The sequence below is a fragment of the Cibotium barometz genome, chromosome 37, assembly GCF_041138505.1.
Source record: "Cibotium barometz isolate CiBa-2024 chromosome 37, ASM4113850v1, whole genome shotgun sequence".
NCBI classification, from domain to species: Eukaryota; Viridiplantae; Streptophyta; class Polypodiopsida; order Cyatheales; family Cibotiaceae; genus Cibotium; species Cibotium barometz.
The window spans coordinates 5,354,530-5,372,076 of record NC_141082.1 but is presented as its reverse complement, the minus strand read 5'-3'; the positions used below and the strand labels follow the sequence as shown (position 1 = coordinate 5,372,076).

Sequence of the window (17,547 nt, the reverse complement as noted above, 5' to 3'; positions counted from 1 at the left end):
ACTCCAAGCCCTCTACGCCAGATAATGGTGCGATGATTTTCTCTTTCCCCTTCAGTGTAGCCCCAAGGAGAGAGTGGGATCCTGAATTGGTGGCAGCTGCCATCCAGGGTCAGGCAGTTGAGCTCTCCCACCATCTCCACGATCTCCGCATCACCAACATCCTCACCCATTTTTGGCCTCTGGCTAGGATAGAGCTTGGAGGTTCAGCCCATTGAGGCTAGGACGGGAAGATGGTAGTCTCTAGTTTGGAGGTGCTGCTTTTTGTGTTCATGCATACTTCTGTTGTGGTACCTCTTCTCCCCTCTTACAAATACCTCTACTAGGATCGATGGAGTCTGGAGCATGCATATGCGCGCGCTCGTACAGAGTGGCGTCACATGGAGGACAGGATTAGTGCCCACCTGGCACGCCTTCGCCCCTGCACGGATTCTGATTATTCCCTGTCTAAACCCTCACCCAAGACTCTTCGAGTGGAGGGCAGTTCCGCTAGTGCCGCATCACACCGAGATTGATATGCGGATTGTTTCATGGAACATTCAGGGTTTAAGGGGGCCTTAGTGCTTTCATAGACGATGCGTCCTACGTGGCAAGCTTGAGAGGGCCACATAGTGGGGGGACCCATAGATGTTTTGTTCCTCTAGGAGCATCATCTCTCAGAGGGGCGCACCCGCAGATTCGAGAAGATTCTTTTAGGCAGGTGTCACACTTTTTGGTCCCCATCCTTCGGCCCCTCAGGGACGAAGGGAGGGGTGTGTGTATTTGTTAGTGTGAGCAGCTTCCGCCGGCAGTGACTGGCTCAGGAGTCGTCGACCCCGAGCATGCACAGTGGATTACCATTACTACTGGAGAGGATAGCATTGGCTTCCTCAACGTTTACGCTCCGAATGTTGTTGCAGGTAGAGCCCTCTTTTGGTGCACAGTATGGCATGCCCTCCCTCAGGCTAAGTTTTGGTGCTTGGGCGGTGACTTTAACATAATAGAGGCAGTAGAGGATAGATTTGGAGGTGGCACGATCACAGTTTCAGGAGCAGAGTACTCAGACTGGGAGGAGATGATTCTTGCAGTCAGGGGATAGGACCCTTGGCACCTCCTAGAGTTTGGGCGTAGCCTCGTGAGCTTTTGCTCCTCGAGGTTGGATAGGAGGAGCACTGGCCCCAACCTCTCCAGACTCGATAGATTTTATGTTGATGAGTGGGCTTGCAGTCTAGGAGGTATGATTGGTATTTTGGCAGGCACTTTATTTTCAGACCATGCTCCGGTTATTTTGTCCTTAGAGGACCCCTGGAGGCATGACAGGCATGTGAGCTCGAGGATTTCGGACAGCCTCATTCAGGACCCTGAGATTTGCAGCAAGATAGAGCACATACGGGCGGGATTGGATTTTATTTCAGGCTCTACTGCACGCACATTGGATGCGGGCTTAGGAGAGATCAAGTGTTTCTTGTAGGAGGCAGCCCAGAGTTGACTAGAGGGGGGTTTCTGAGAGCAGGAGAGGAGTATGAGGAGTCGTCTTGCCTCTCTACAGAGGCTTCAGGAGAGGTTCCCAGATAGTCAGTGGATCGAGAGTGAGCTTGCCGCCGCTTGCACGGAGATTAGATCCATTGAGGAGAGGAGGGTGGAGTATAGGTATCATGCCAGGGCATCTTTTTGGACTCAAGCAGGCGATAGAGTCATAGGGGGGGATATCTTTGAGATAGCCAGGCCCCACAAGAGGAGAGATGGTATTCGTAGGTTGTGTGGTCAAGATGGAGCTATTGTTTCAGATCCCTCCCAGGCGAGAGCTTTTTTTTGATCCCTCCTCACTGATGTCCCGGCATCTCCAAAGGTGGTGGAAGCACGCGAGAGGGCCTCGCGGCATACGAGGGAGGTGGCTCCCCTTTCTCTTCAGTCATTCTTATTGACACCATTCACTGCTGAGGAGTTGGCAGAGGCATTGACTGCATTACCCAAGGGAAAATGCCCAAGGGTGGACGGGCTTCCAGTCTCCTTTTTTTTTTCGCCATTGGGACCTCATGGAAGGTGGCCTTCGAGCTGCCTTCAATGAGATTATGATCACAGGTGCCATGCCAGAGAGGCTCTCAGGGGGCTTGATTCACTTGATTTCCAAGGAGGGTGGTGACAGATTGGAGATCCAGTAGTGGCGACCCATCACTCTTCTAGGGAGAGCCTATAAAATCTTGGCCAAGGCCATCAGCTCGAGACTTCAACCGTTTCTCCCAGACTTGATCCACGACGCCTAGACTAGCTTTGTTCAGGTTCGGTGCATCTGGACAACATCTTTACCTTTTGGGAGGCAGCTTCGGCCAAGATGCGGCAGCAGGACCTCATTGTGCTACTCCTAGACTTTGAGAAAGCTTATGATAGGGTGGATTGGAGCTTTCTGGAGGGTACTATGTGCTGGATGAGATTCCCCATGGAGTGGATTCGTGGAGTCTCAAGACTTTACTCAGTCTCACATAGCGTGGTTCTCATTTAGGGAGCTTGTGGCGAGAGATTCCCCCTCTCCCGCTCACTTAGACAGGGCTGTTCTCTGGCACCTTCCCTCTTCCTATTCGTCGTCGAGGCCATGAGTAGGTCTCGTGGAGATTGGATCGCCCACAAGCAGTTACCCCCGGACTCCGGAGGTGCAGGAGAAAGGCTTGACAGGGATACGGGGTAGAGATATGCTCAACATCGACATCGACTCAGCTATCCCTCAGGAGTGGTTGACTTCCCCAAACCCGACTCCCCTAGAGTGGCTAGGCTCAGCATCGATATCGACTCAGCGATCCCTCAAGAGTGGCTGACTCCCCCAAACCCGATTCCGCTAGTGTGGCTAGGTGTTTTTACTTGGCACGATATCCTAGCGGTGGTCCACGGAGCAGATGAGGACAGTGGTCTAGTCACTTTCTTGATTGGCAGACTAGAGATCTTCCTTTGGAGGATTTTAGTGGCTGCACCTTGCAGAGGGTGAGGGTGATTGGTTTTCGGGCACGGGAATGGCATATTGATCGAGCACCGACCAAGGTGGCCAGGGAGAGATTATGGCGGCTATGGATATGGGAGTGCCGCCCTCTCACGCGCCTACAGTGGGATCTGGGAGAGTGGACTTGGCATGATCCAGCGGATCGAGAGGAGACTCTGGATGCCGCCCTTCTTCGCATATGCTGCGCGGCTAGGCCGCAAGATCCAGATGCCGGAGATAGATGGCACACCGGCAGCAGCACATTGGCAGTCTCAAGGCCTCTCACAACGTTTCCTTTCAGATTTTTGGAAGAGACTGTGGGACAGCTTTCAGCCAAGAAAGATCTTCCTCTTTCTTTGGTTGATGGTACATAGGAGTTTAGCGGTCGGTACTTGGCTGGCAGTTGGTGGGTGACCAGCGGCTTGCCCGTGGTGTGGCCACCCCCAGGAGGCTCAAAGACATTGCCTTTGGGATTCCCCGAAGGCTCAGCAGATTTGGTAGAGGATTCTCCGCATCTTTGCTATGGATAGGGCATCGACTTGGATCATCACATGGGGCACTGTCACTTGGGCCATAGAGGCTGGAGTGGTCAGGGCTTATGATGAGGATGGGGGAGGGCTAGGCCTTTAGATCTTTCACCATCGTATTGTAGCAGTACCAGTCCCAGCCCCACCTACAAGCGACTGGCAGCCAAGCTCATGCCAGAGATGGGAGATTTGCAGTAGCATAGCAGCCTGGCACATTTGGCGTGCTAGATGCAGCGAGGCCATCGAGGGTACCCACACCCCACAGGTGGAGACCATCAGGAGCATATGGCTTGATACCATTCACACCCTCCACGGTCAGCAGGGGAAGTTACAGGGAGGTTCAGACCGCATGCGGAAGTGGCGGAAAGCTTTCTTGTGACTTTGGAGGCCCGGTCCTTTCCTCACAGATAGAGGAGGAGACCCCACTTGGCACTACAGACCACCTGTGTGGTTGTTCCCACCCCCTCCCCCTTATGAGATAGCCTTCTCCTCTCAGAGCGGTCAGCTGGAGGAGAAGCGAGTTTGTATGTAGCCCGTGGTGGTTGTATCTAGCCCTTTGTGGCTGTTTTTCTTTAACTAATTGAAGGATCTTTTTCCCCCCCCCAAAGAAAAAACCATCAGAGTTGATATTTTGTATTGTGACATGTTCACAGCACAAGGGTACAAACTTTTCTGGAACCAGTGAATAGAGAGTAGTAAACAGAGAGTACATGCAACAACTTGATCACTAAAGAAGCTTTTTCCTAGCATCTCCTTCCGCCTTCTGGGAGTGATTGTGCTCGGCAGTACAAGCTGTCTTTTTGAGGATCACAGTCATGGTGTAAGGAGATATATGTTGTCACACACTGCCCCCTCATAGATCACCATAGCCATACCTCCCTTGCACCTCCTCACTTCACCATTGTTTGCACAAACCCGTCTCACACACTTCTATGCTGAGCCATTTTCTTATAGGTAAGTTTGGAGCGGCTGAAGCTAAATCCCAGTTCAGATGGTTTGTGTTGTTTCCTGAGGTGTTCACAAGAGGTGGGAGGATTTCATAGTTTGATGAGGTGATGCACATTCAATTCATCCTTGTAGTTGTATCAAAGTTTGGACATCCCAAGTTTTGTTATATGATTTAAGTGAATCGTTAGAACTAGGGTGCTCGATTCATTGTAGAAAAGGTCTGATGTTAAGAAGAGGTTTCAATAGAGAAGGAAACTTAGGGTGTGAAGATAGAGAGCAAAGAGTTGGAAGGAAACAGATCTTCGTGATAATTTTTATTGTTTGGCGAGCCTAAAAATGGATCTTAACTAGAGTGAAATTTTGCAGGTGCGACTTTTGTAATGTTTAGTCCAACACCTTGTTGGTATATGGTTGGACTTATTTCTCGTGCCACTTCAAATCTTGTCCACACACTTTACAGGCTTATAAATAACAGACATGGAATGTGCTAAAATTGGGCATTTTAGTGCGTTGGTAATGATGCAGTGCTATCAAGGATAGCTGTAATTGGCAGTTGATGCAAGGGGAGGAGCATTGGTTAGCTCATGATGGGTTCAAGACTTTGGAGATTGGAAATTGAAGCCATACGGTTTTGATGCAAATTTTGTGCTACTCGGGCTTGATCACTCTCATTGTGAATCAAGAGCGTATATTCATTTCTTTTTGCACTTAAGTCATATTGTCAGGCCTATTCTCAGTAATGTGAGTGGGGGCAATCTTGCAATTAGTTGTACAGATTTTGTCATTTTTATTGCTGATTATCCTGTTTGTTAGAGCGTAGCACAAGCAAGATTGACTTGAGTACTATTGTTTAATGATTATTTCATAGTAATGTGGCTTAAGTGTTTACAAATTGAAGTGAGATGTTTTGAAATTGCCAACGGGATCTCCATTCATATTTTATTGGGATTATAAGGATAATATTTTAAGCCAATATGTCAAAAAGGGTCAATTTTATGCTTACTGGATGGTGCTTCACTACTTGAAAGTTTGCTTGAGAACTTCACGGTAGCTAAGTACTTAGTCGAACTTCGTTAGAAATCAATATCCAAATCCACTTATAGACCCACATATAAAAGAAATTATCGGAATTGGAAATGCCGCTTGTACTTCTTGATTTTGGGTCCTCCCTAGTCCCAATTGCCCACTTCACATCTTCGAGCTTTTCCAGATTATGGTTTTCATGTGTCTTGAAAAAAGAATGAGCATTTGTCTTTAAGATTTAGTATATACCGGGGATATATATACGGTATATTCTAAATCCACAATGAGAACCTAGGTTCAATGCCTAGGGGTTACACGATGGATGGCACCACACACAGCACGCACAAATCCACGCTTGAATTTACAGTTGCCCAGGTTAGCTATTTGGTCAAGGATTTGTTTTTACTGAGTAGCATTGAGTGCGCTTCCTATCTGCAAATATTCTTGTGCAACTATCATCACATGAAAATTCTCATCACCAGATGCATTAGAATTGGCAAGATTTTGTTGTCTGCTACATTTTCTGTCCATTGCAAGGTCTTTCTCCTCTGATGTATTTTTTATGGATCTCTCTCTCTGCTGGGGGGAATGGGTACATAGATCAAACCTAAATCTTCAAGCATTTGGAGGAATTCTCCTTAAAGACCTGTTTGATTATAGGTTAAAGGCTATTTTTATGTTTCATATAACCTACTGGCTTTTACCGTATGGCAGACCTGTTTGATTATAGATTAAAGGCTATTTTTATGTTTCATATAACCTACTGGCTTTTACCGTATGGCAAAGGTGTGTGCTAGTGGAGATGTTTTTGCTTCTTGATATAGCGTCTGAGATAGATCATAGGACTTTGGTTATGCCATTCTTGTTTGTGCTCTTGTGAGGGTTTTTTTCATTAGTTGATATGGCAATTGAAAGTTTGCTTGGAAATGTCATAGGTGAGGCATTGAAGATAGCATAGCCACTTTGGTTGTAGAATTTTTAAAGGATCTGCAAGATTCTGTTGATGGCAAGATTGTAGAATTTATGCGAATTTTAAAAGGATCTGCAAGATTCTGTTGCATGGCAAGTTTGTAGGATCCATAGTTGTCTCAAAACGTTTTGGAAACGGCTAAAATATGAAAATGGAGACAGATCCCAACACCAAAGGATTAGCCGTATTCCATAAACAGTTTATTTACTTTGATGGATTTGTGAGCTTGTGAGAACTTAGCTGCTGGTTACACGTTTTTTTAGAAGGCATTTTTTTCCTCTACTGAGGGAGGAAGAATAGCACCTTTCACCTGGAATGGGTTCAGAATAGCTTTTTAAAGCTGAACTGACAAGCAAGAACTGACAGGCAAATATGTTTAGACTGCTCTTTATCATGGACATTCCTAATATTTAACAGCCTCCTTAAAATGTAAATGTTGCTTATTGGGTGTTCAAGTTTCAAATATCTTGAAATCACAAGTACAGCTTGGCTCCTTTCAGAACTGTCGAGGAGTCACAAAGCTTCTTTCAGTGGTTCCTCTCTTGCCATCTCTTTCAAAGTGCATCTTATTTTGGTTTCAAATTTACAAGCTGTGATTGTTTTTTTTCAGTTACGACAAATTTTATTTGTATGTGTGACAGGTGTATCTGGAAACAAATTTTAGGACCAACTCTGCCTGCAAATTACAAGAAGTTGCAGAAAAGAGAAGGTAGAACAACACTATCATTACACGTTTGGCAATGTGGTGGTATTTACATCTCAAAAATAAAAATCAGGCAGTTTTATTGGTAGCTAAACATCAATTTACATTTTGTAGAAAGCTTGTAAAGCCTCTAGAGACTGTGCCTGTTACTGATTTTTTGTGGTAGTTTGGTATCTATTAACCGGACAGTTTAATATCTGAGTTGAGTGAGTGATGGCTGTCTTTGGCTTCCTATGAACAAACTTGGTCAACAAGCAAGACTTTGTTGCTAATTTGTGTATACTTGCTTATGCCATCCATGGAAAGCTTTTGTACATTGAGTCATTTGTGCACCTCAAGTCCGTCTCCATTGGCAAGTTTAAGCAGCTTTGCTTGGTTTTTTCTACTTGTGCAGCTAAGCTCAACTTTTTCTCTCAGACTTGTATTTCTGATCTCAGCATCATGAATTGACCTGTTAGGTTAACTCCCTTGCCTCAGACAAATTGAAGTTCTTTCCCAATGCCACTACGTACCTCAGCATCTGTGGATGCCAAGCTGTCCTTCCTCCAAGTGCTAAGGTATTTCAATGGTAAAATTGAATGGTTGTTGTCAGTTCTTGGTGCTGAATTGATAGACTTAACTTCTTCATTTGAGTTGTTCGACAGAATTGTTCATTTGTATAGCTGCCTGCTCCCCTGGTGTTGTCTAGGTTGCTCCATAGAGCCTTTCTCGTGAGTCAGTGTGTTAAATATGCATTGAATTATTTGATACACTGTTTTTTCTCAAAAGTAATTTTACTGGCAGTTCCTTTGTCTTGTAAGGCTGTTTCCATTTTAGTTTTGAGAGAGAATAGATGAAACATAGAAGTCTTGTGAAGCTCACTTACATCAGGGCAAATACCTAAACCCACAGTACTACTGAACAACAAATGATGTCCAGTTGATTATTTAAGTGCTGCAACACCTGTGCAGGCTGATAACTAGAAAATACAGCGAACCTGCACTGCCATGTTGGCTTCAGGAACATGCTAGTAGTTCTCCATTTGAGGACTACAGGCTGCAAGTGTGTCATATTACCTGCTAGAATGCAGCTGGCCGTGGCCGCATGATGCCTTATAGGCTTTCAAGTGTGGCAGTAAAGTGACTCTTGCGGTTGAAACTGGTGGCCCTTTGTCGCCAGCTGGCTTCACAAAGATCCGTGAGATTTGGCTATGAAATATGCTCATAGAATATTGGATTGCACCACACTAGAAATCACCCGTAAGAGCTGCAAGACTTATAAGATCTTTTTTTTGTATGAAGGCAGAGAGCATCTTATAGATGTTGGCACTTCGGGAGACACTATCCCAATTGTATCTCATGTACAAATTAATAAAGTAATGAAAAAGAGTGTTTCTTGGTACTTGGTTTTTATACGTGGTGATGATGTGGGACATAGCAATGTGCATGTAGATTCTCTTACTCATGATACGCTGAATTTTTAAAAGGAGTATAGAGATTGCTTTGCAAATATATTGCCAAGTGAAATGCCTCCCAGAGGAGATTATGAAGTAGGCTGGTGAACTATTAAAGAAGAGCATAGTGCAACCAAGCTCTTTGCCAATTCGTTCACTTCTTCTTCTCATGCAAAAGGAGGATGGTTCATTTTGCATGTGCGTGGATCACGGGGCATTAAATAAGATAACTATCAAGAATTTGTTTCCCATTCCGAGGATTGATAATATTTTGGACAAATTAAGTTCATCATGCTTTAGTCGCATTGACCTCAAGATCGGCTACCATCAAGTGAGAGTGATGCCTTAGGATGTATTGGACAACTTTCCACTCATATTTTGGTCTTGATGAGTGGTTGGTTATGCCATTCGGTATCATGAATACTCCGGCTATCTTTAGCCGAATGATGGACTGAATTTCAAAAATCATAGTGCCTTCATGGGTTTCTTTTTGGATGACATTTTAATGTTTTCGAAGAATGAGGAACATCGTAAGATGCACTTGAAAGTGATCTTTGATGAACTAAGCAAACATAAGCCAGCCGATGATTAATGGCAAAAAGAGTGAACTTTCGCTCAGAGATTCACTATATAGATAGTGTGTGAATGGATCTTACAAGGATCCAAGCCATTAAATATTGTCCAAAACTCAAACCTATAGATTCATAGTTTTCTTGGTTTATGTTTATATATTACAGGAGGTTCATATTTCACTTTGCAATGATTGCCTCACCATTGCATGACCAAGAAACGAGTTGTGTTTAGATGGGCAAAAGTTGAAATTGATGCTTTCCATAAGCTCAAGAATACCATTATATTGGGACCACTTTTGGTGATTCTTGATTTACAAAAGCCACTTAGTGTTGAATATGATGCATGTGGCAGTTGCATAGAAGCTGTTCCAAATTGAGGAGGACATACTATTCCAAATCATTCATCTTATCTATTATCTAGTAGGTAAAGTCAGAAGATGGCCAGGCCCAATGAAACCGGTGGGGGTTTCAGTTGGTAGCAGAAGCTAGACAATTGCTAGCGGCGGATTGACGTGGCCGTAGTCATTTAACCTCCCCATGCTATCGTATTGCATATGAGATCAGAAAAGTTGCATTATGCCGAGCTTTCTCTTTTGGCATTTTATGAGAAAGAAATGTTGGTTGTGATTCATGCCCTTACAGTATGGAAGCATTACTTATTGGGAGCTGAATTTACAATCAAGACCGATTTCTAAAGCTTGTGGTAGTTTTTGATGCAAACCAAGAAATGTCTGAGGATGGCCAATTTCCTCTTCATGTTTTGTTTTCCAGATTTTGCACACTCTGGCAAGAATGTAGTTGGAGATGCTTTATCAAGAAATCCATATGTGGCTGCAATTTCAGATGGATCTCATCAGAACTTGTATGGGATGTGAGGCATGCATCATTTGAATGTAAAGTAGGGTATGTGTGAAAAGTGAACAGAGTGATACACATGGAAGGATGCATGCGTTGGCTGATAGATGATCAACTGGTTATGTGGCTAGAAGAAGTGCAAGTGTACTTCATGTTTAGGAACAATTGCGAGATGGGGACTTTGGTTTCATCTTGGGCAATAGACTTGTAAAATTGTTTCCTTAGATATGTGTCTGGGATTTGGTAGGACCCTAAATTGGGTTAGCAAGCATCTAAGGGTGGCAAGCAGCCATGTATAGATCTCAAGATGAACATGATATGTATTGCATCTCCTAGGAGGAGATTGGATGAACATGATATGTATTGCATCTCAAGATGAACACGATATATATTGCATCTCCAAGAATGAACATGTGTACCATGTAAATCCTTGTTGAGATCTCAAGGGGTGGTGTTGCCAAGGTCTCAATCTGCGAGAGGTGTAGTAGTTAATGAGAGGTATGGAGACTTGATGCTAAGTTGGAGATGGTTAGTGCCTAAGTTGGGACAAGAGAGACTTCTAAGTCGGATTAAGAGACATTTGTTGAGACAAGAAGCCTCTTAGTTGAGAACAATTGTTCAGAACCAAGATGGTTGTCACTATGCTGGAGACTGCCCATAGTAGGTCCATGGACATTTGATTTATTGGATGAAACTATGTTGGAGATTGCTCAACGGTAGTCCATTGATATTTGGTTATTGGACCACCCAATGTCAGAGATTGCCCATAGTTGGTCCGTTGATATTTAGTTTATTGGACAGCACTATGTTGGAGACTGCTCGTAGCTTGGCACACGTATCCCTACAATGCTAGCCGGCCAGTTTTGCGGGGAATTGAGCAGCAGTGTGGATGACCAGGCCGGCAGGTTATGGGTGTCCAAGTGTGGGCTGGCCACCTGACATTGATGTGTAGCCTGTGTGTACCTGAGTGTGGGTATTAATGGGAATAAACAAGTCATGGAGTTGGTTGATCATCCTTACACGTTGATCAATCCCTTTTGCATCTATTTAACGGGTGTTTGGGCTCCTTTCTAGATATCTCACATTTTCTTGAGAGTTCTTTAGCAAAGGAGCATTTGACTCCAGGCAAGGAGGAGCTCAAATCAGGTATGTCATTATTGTTTGTTTGAGCACTCGCTTCTAGCAACAGCTTTAGGGATGAGATCTAGCGAGATCAACCTTTTGGTTACTTTTTGTTTTGAGGAAACATGCAGTTGTATTTCTTTTATGGTACACAGTATAAACAGTAGAGTAGGATACTTGTGAATGCTTTTTTGTGTCTTGAAGTCTGCAGCTGTTCCTTTTATCTTTATTCACACTTGCATTGCACCAATAGTGTTGCATTGCCGAACGTTGCTTCAATTGGATTTATGCGCAGGTGGTTCGAGAGTGCAAATAGGGCATATTGCATACAATTTTGGCAACTGATGTGGGACTGTTTAGAGAAGAACAAAGCTGCCTAAGAACCTTTAGAGGCTGCCCAGTTTGTTCTTCAGGTCATTTGGAGGACATGTACCCTGGTGGAACGTTGTCCACACTATTTGAAGGCTTTTTGGCTATTTTTGAAGAGTTTGGATCATTTGGAAGACTTCGAACATCTCCAAGATCTTGCCCATGTGATGGAATGAATGTAAAATCTGAGAGGACTGCATATGTGCATTGGGAGTCCTTTGAACACCATTGAAGGCTCTTGGTGAAGATCGTAGGTGTGACGACTGGTTGCAAGAAAGCGGAGGGTCTTTTGGTCACCTTGGAAGGCTTTTGAAGAGAGATTTGGGAACTCATGGATCTTATTCGGTTTATTTTTTTTTGGCAATCTAGGGGTCCAAAGGATCACTCACAAGTTTGTATTACAAATCCTTTCTTTTAACGCCTAAACAGAGGGGTTGGCCATCTTTGGCCCCCAATTTGGTGTTGGTCTTGGTAGTTTTGTGGCGTTTTCTTTTGTGGATAATTGTGTGTTTAATTAAGTGAATAGTTTAGTGTTTTAGAATCCGCGCTTCTGGTCTTTTGGCCACCTTGGAAGGCTCTTGAAGAAAGAATTGGGAACTCATGGATCTTTAACAAAGCATGGTTTGTTCAATGTACTCAATTAACTTTGTTGTGTTAGCAATCTAGGGGCCAAGGGACCACTCCCAAGATTGTATTACAAATACTTTCTTAAAACATTTAAAGAGAGGGGCAGTCCTTAGGTTTTGATTGTCTTGGTATTTTTGTGGCATTTTCCGTCGTGAATAATTGTGTGTCTAATGAAGTGAATAGTTCAGTGTTTTGTTTCAAAATCTGCGCTCTTGGTTACAAACAATACCATTGACAATAGCTGCCTCGGGAAAAGTATATTGCTATGTTAGCAAGGGTAAGCTAATGCTTAAAGCTGCTTACATCAGGATGTGTCGTAGACATACAGCATGGTTTAAAAGGTGGGATGCACAATTGATGTAGACGCACCTCTTGTTTAATAGGTGTGAGGGCCGGTTGTAAGAACTTTTGGCCACCTTGGAAGGCTCTTGAAGATAGATTTGGGAACTCATGAAGCATTGTTTGTTCAATGTATTCAATTTGTAGTTAGTTTATTCAATGTATTCAATTTGTAGTTTTGTTTCGGCAATCTAGTGGTCCAAGGGATCACTCGGGAGGTTGTATTACAAATACTTTCTGTCGGTAATAAAAAGCCTGAACAGAGAGGGGTCGGTGACCTTAGGTCGTTCAATTTCGTGTTGATGGTCTTTGTATTTTTGTGGCATTTTTGTGTGGATAAATGTGTTAAATTAAGTGAATAGTTAGTGTTTCAAAATTGTTGCAAACCATACCATTAAAATATTTGCCTTGGGAAAAGTATGTTGCTATGTCAGCTAGGTTAAGCCAATGCTCAGTGATAGCTTAACAAGGAAAGTTGCTTCCATCGTGATGTGATGTAGACATATACCATGGTTTAAACAATTGCTATAGACATAGGTGTGAGGACCCAATTGCTATAGACATAGGTGTGAGGACCGGTTGCAAGAGTATTGTTGTCCGAGGGTCTCTTGGCCACCTTGGAAGGCTCTTGAAGAGTTATTTGAGAACTCATGGATTTTCAATCTAGGGATCCAAGGATCACTCACAAGTTTGAATTAGAAATGCTTTCTTTTGGTAATAAAACACCTAAACAGAGGGGTCAGCTATCCTTCGGTGTAAGGTCTCTCCCAAGCCATGTATGTATGTGTCTCTTTTAATATAGATTTCAATAAGAAAAGAGAGTGTAATTAGAGAAGAGTGAGACAACAAGGCTAGAAACATTAGGAAAGTGTTAGAATAAAAATATTAGTCCCAAAAATCCTAAAAGAAATAAGAACATAAGAATAGTTCTATTAAGAGATAAGTATTCCCAAAAATAGAATTTCGAATTTAGGTGATAAGAGGTCATATTTATAGTACTTTTACACATTTAGAGTCCATGCATACTAAAAATGTGAAAAAACAACGCGTTTCTAAAGATGGCGCGTTTGTGGCTATATACAGATATTTTTGCCTATTCTTTCCGCGTTGGCTTGTAGACCAGATGCCTTCCCGTTCTTTTGACCAGTTATATGACCATATTCTGAGTTTTTATCAGAGAGTTATGGTCGAAACAATTTGCTCTTTCTGTCAGGGTCTCTACAAAGAGAAAACTGTGAGAAGACAGCAAGTAGCCTCAAGGTAATCCTAGAGTTTGAGATGTATATATCCCTTCATTCTTATCTAATATCTCAGAAAAGAAGCTTAGATTGCTATGGTCTTTCGGAGAAAGAGACCAAAAACTCTCTAGCTTTTCTTTTAGAGAAAGAATAGTATGCCGTAGTCCTGTATAAGAGAAGGCTATTTTGCCATAGACCTTAGAAAGAGAGAAGAGTCACAGTACGAGTAAGAAGAGATAAAGCTTGGAGATTATTGGATAATTTTGATCAAAAGATAAGGTATTAGAAGACTCTATTCTCATATGTCAAGTTCTAAAGCTCTTGTTAACGAGCAAAGGCAACGATAAACGATAAATTTCTATAAGGTATAAACATATTTTGTTTTTCAATTATATATTATTCTTAGGGGTTGAGGTATGGTCCCGGCTTCTCTATTAATTGTTAGTAGTGATCTATTTGATTGATTTACTATTTAAAGTTTGTATTCTTTTAAGCAATAGCATATGCCTTAATAAAGAATGTCTTATCGCAATCTCAAGTTAAAAATGCTAAAATCTTTGTGAAAAGGATTGTTTTCTTAAAGAAGGTGACATGGATTCTAGTCCTATGGTTTAGTGAGTAAATGGATTGTTATCTTGGTTAAATTAAGATACAGGTACAACTTCTCCCTGCCTTGACGTTGTCCCGTTCTTGTGCTTGTGTAGCCGGATGGCGGAGACGTTAGTAAGGCCCGGAGTTGGCTCATGGTATCCCTCATACCATTGGGAGAATGAGGTTTGCCGATTGAGGCGAGTAATTGTGATGCTGCCTATTTCTGAGAGCCCGGCTAGTGCGGTGAATTAGCCCCCCCTAGTGCGCAGACATCCCTCTGTTGAGGGGCGGGAGGATCGAGCGATGGAGCCTGAGAGGGCGACAGGCCGGCTTGAGTCCTCGTCAACGGCCGCCGACGAGATGAGGTGTATGGTCTCGTAGGGTTTTGCCCAGCATGTAGAGGCTGGAAGGCCGAATTCTAGATTATCGGCGGTATAAAGGAAAAGAATAAGAAAGCCGGTTTGGCTTGTATGAAATTGATTCATGTTTAAACTTTGTTTTTATAAATCTTATCTTTGGATTTTTGTATTGAAAAAAAAAGGCTGTTTTAACAAACCTTGTGAAAAGGACCTTAATTAAGGAACATGTTTATTTATGTCAAACAGTGTGGTAGGACTAATTAGAAAACAAATTGACGCGTGAGTAGGGTGGAAAGTGGGAGGATGGAATGCCCCGACGGCACCATTCTATGGACGGGTGGACCCGATTAGTCGAGTAGCTTTTCAACATATTAAGTGAAAGCCCTACGTTAGATAAATAGGTTCTCGGACAATTCTATTCTAGAAGACTAGGCCAGCGGGGCTGTGCCTTGCATGGATGAGGAAAAAAGCGTTGTCTCTATAGGAATGAAGACTAGTAGTTGTCCAAATTATGATCAATTACCCTATGGGTGATTTGATTTTTAGAAGACCACGGTCCCCCTGCGGGATAGAACTAGGTCTTACCTATGAATCGTATCCTTGAATCTCTGTATGGTCAAGGTGTCGATGAGTAGAAAATTTTCTCTAAGATAAGACTTAGTAGACTATCTTAAGTGTTTCCCCTATTTTGGAAGGGGGGGAACCTTACATTCGGTCTCTAGTTTGGTGCTGATGGTTTTGGTATTTTTGTGGCAATTTTGTTTGGGGATAATTGTGTGTTCAATTAAGTGCATAGTTTAGTGTTTGAAAATCCATGCTCCTGGTGATTACAAAGCATAGCACTGACAATATCTGCCTTGGAAAAGTATATTGCTAGTCTTTAGTTCAGAAGGTTAAAGCTAATGCTCATTGATTGCTTACCAAAGAAAATTGCTTACATATCATTGGAGTGAGATTTTTCTAAATATTTTATCATGGGAGTGAATCTAATTAATTATGTGATGTATGGTTCATATATGAAGCATGGTAGTGAATGTTTTTCATTTGTCTGAGTTATTTTTTGTGAGTGATTCCAAAGTATTATGATCTAACATTGTGGACTATGTTGAGTATAAATCATTCGGAACAACCAAGATAGACATTGGACGAGATTATCTAACCGAGAACATGTGTTAAATATTTGATTTTGTATGGTTTGGTCCATTGTATATATGATGAGCAAGGTATATTTTTGATGAGATGCTTTAAAAGCATTGGACTATGGTTCAATTTTGTAAAAGTCTAATTTTGAAAAAGCTATGCTATTTATGGTTCCAAGGGTTAAATTTGTGAATACGATTTAAATACCATGTGTGGAAGTACATGTTGGGGGTAGATTGTATCCAATCTTGTGTTCTTTGATTTTCATGCTCTTGTTTTATGCTATGGTGAGATGATGGTTTATTTCTTCTATTAGTCAATTTGTGAAATATTCTAATCTCTATGTACCATGGTCTTGTAAGAGTGATATTAGAGTATGGAGAATTCAAGTATTGAATTTGGGTCATGGAGAGTTGAAGAAAAATTAAGAAATTGATTTGGCTTGAACAAAATTTAAAGGCTTTTCAACAAATTCAAAATACTTGCACGGGAAGAGCAGAATCTGCAGCAAGGGTACAAAGGCTTTGGACAAAGACAAGATTCATTCAAAAATCCAAGAGATAAAGAAGAGAAGGTGTGGAAGACCCTTGGGTAAAAGAAGGCATGTTTATGTGAATTTTGTGCACCCTTGGATATGATTAAAGATCAAGAGCAAGGAAAGAAGGTGGAAAACCATAAGTGGATTTGTAGAAACTACCCTCTCTGTTAAAAAGTGGTTTTTATGGATTCTCAACCTCTCCCTAATCCAAACGTACGGATGGAATTATCACATTGATGAGATCAAGGGCTTATCCTCACAATTGCTAAGCTCATCTCATAGAGAATTTCTATAATCGAGGGCTCCTATTAATCTTACAAATCAAATATATTCCAATTATCCTCATGGAAAGAAAGCTGGATGCCTGATTTCATGAGGGGAAATTTATTTTTGGAAGATAACCTAATTATTTTTAAATTTTATTAAATCCTTGCTAATTTTCATCTCTTGTCCCTTGGGCGACGGCATTGAAGCTCTTCTATCCCTCCTTCTCCAATTCGTGCGCGCGAGTTGTGTGGGTTTTCTTTGCGGAGCCGAGCCAGGTTGTTTCATTCAAGCTAAAGCTTTAAAAAAACCAAGCTTTCGTAATCTTTAATTCAATCTTTGACTAAAGCTTTTGTAACTCAAAATTTGGAATATGTTACCAATGGTAATTTTATGAAAATCTCAAATTTATAGTATGGTGCCCATCCATTACAATTTAATTAAAATTATATGCGTATGTGTGTATATATTAATTTATTCATATTTAGAAAAGCTTTTGCACATTATCCAAGATCTCAATTGGTGGACATAAATAAATAATCTCAGTTTGTGGGCCTCAAATTTCAGCAACAAAAATTTCAGATTTTGGAACTCATAATAATTTTTTTACAAATTGTTTGAGGTGGAAACCTAACAATTGTTTGAGAACTTCTTTCTGAATTGTTGACATCAAGGCATTATTGAATTATTATTCTTATTGTTTGATTCGATGCCATCGACTTTAAGCGCTTCAATAAGTCTTCTTTCGAAATTCACGGGACTCAGATATGCTTGCTATCTTTTCTATTTTATTTTTGCATTTTCATATTATTTTACTTGTGTTTTTTTCTGCAATGGCAATCTATCCACAACCCTCTACTACTCAAGATCAAGTAAAGGCACTTCATGCTCAGTTGTTGAGTGAGAAGAGGTAAAGAGAAGATTTTGAGCGAAAATTTACTCGCAAGAAGCGAAGACGTGCATATTTCGAATCTGATTCTTTGGAT

At 41.9% G+C, this 17,547-nt stretch overlaps 1 protein-coding gene across 5 annotated transcripts in view; it reads left to right on the top strand.

Annotated features, from left to right (window-relative positions):
• Positions 1-12,163, top strand: part of LOC147616855 (uncharacterized) — a 42,736-nt gene extending 30,573 nt beyond the window's left edge. For 2 of the 5 annotated variants that reach the window (XR_015262339.1, XR_015262338.1), the window contains exons 9-10: positions 7,054-7,121; positions 11,392-12,163. The gene's annotated coding sequence lies outside the window, so the exon portion shown is untranslated. Of the gene's footprint in view, positions 1-4,785; positions 5,228-7,053; positions 7,122-11,391 lie in introns of those variants that run through there. The other 3 variants (XM_086776495.1, XM_086776493.1, XR_015262340.1) reach the window with 2 other exon arrangements.
• The last annotated feature ends 5,384 nt before the right edge of the window (positions 12,164-17,547 follow it).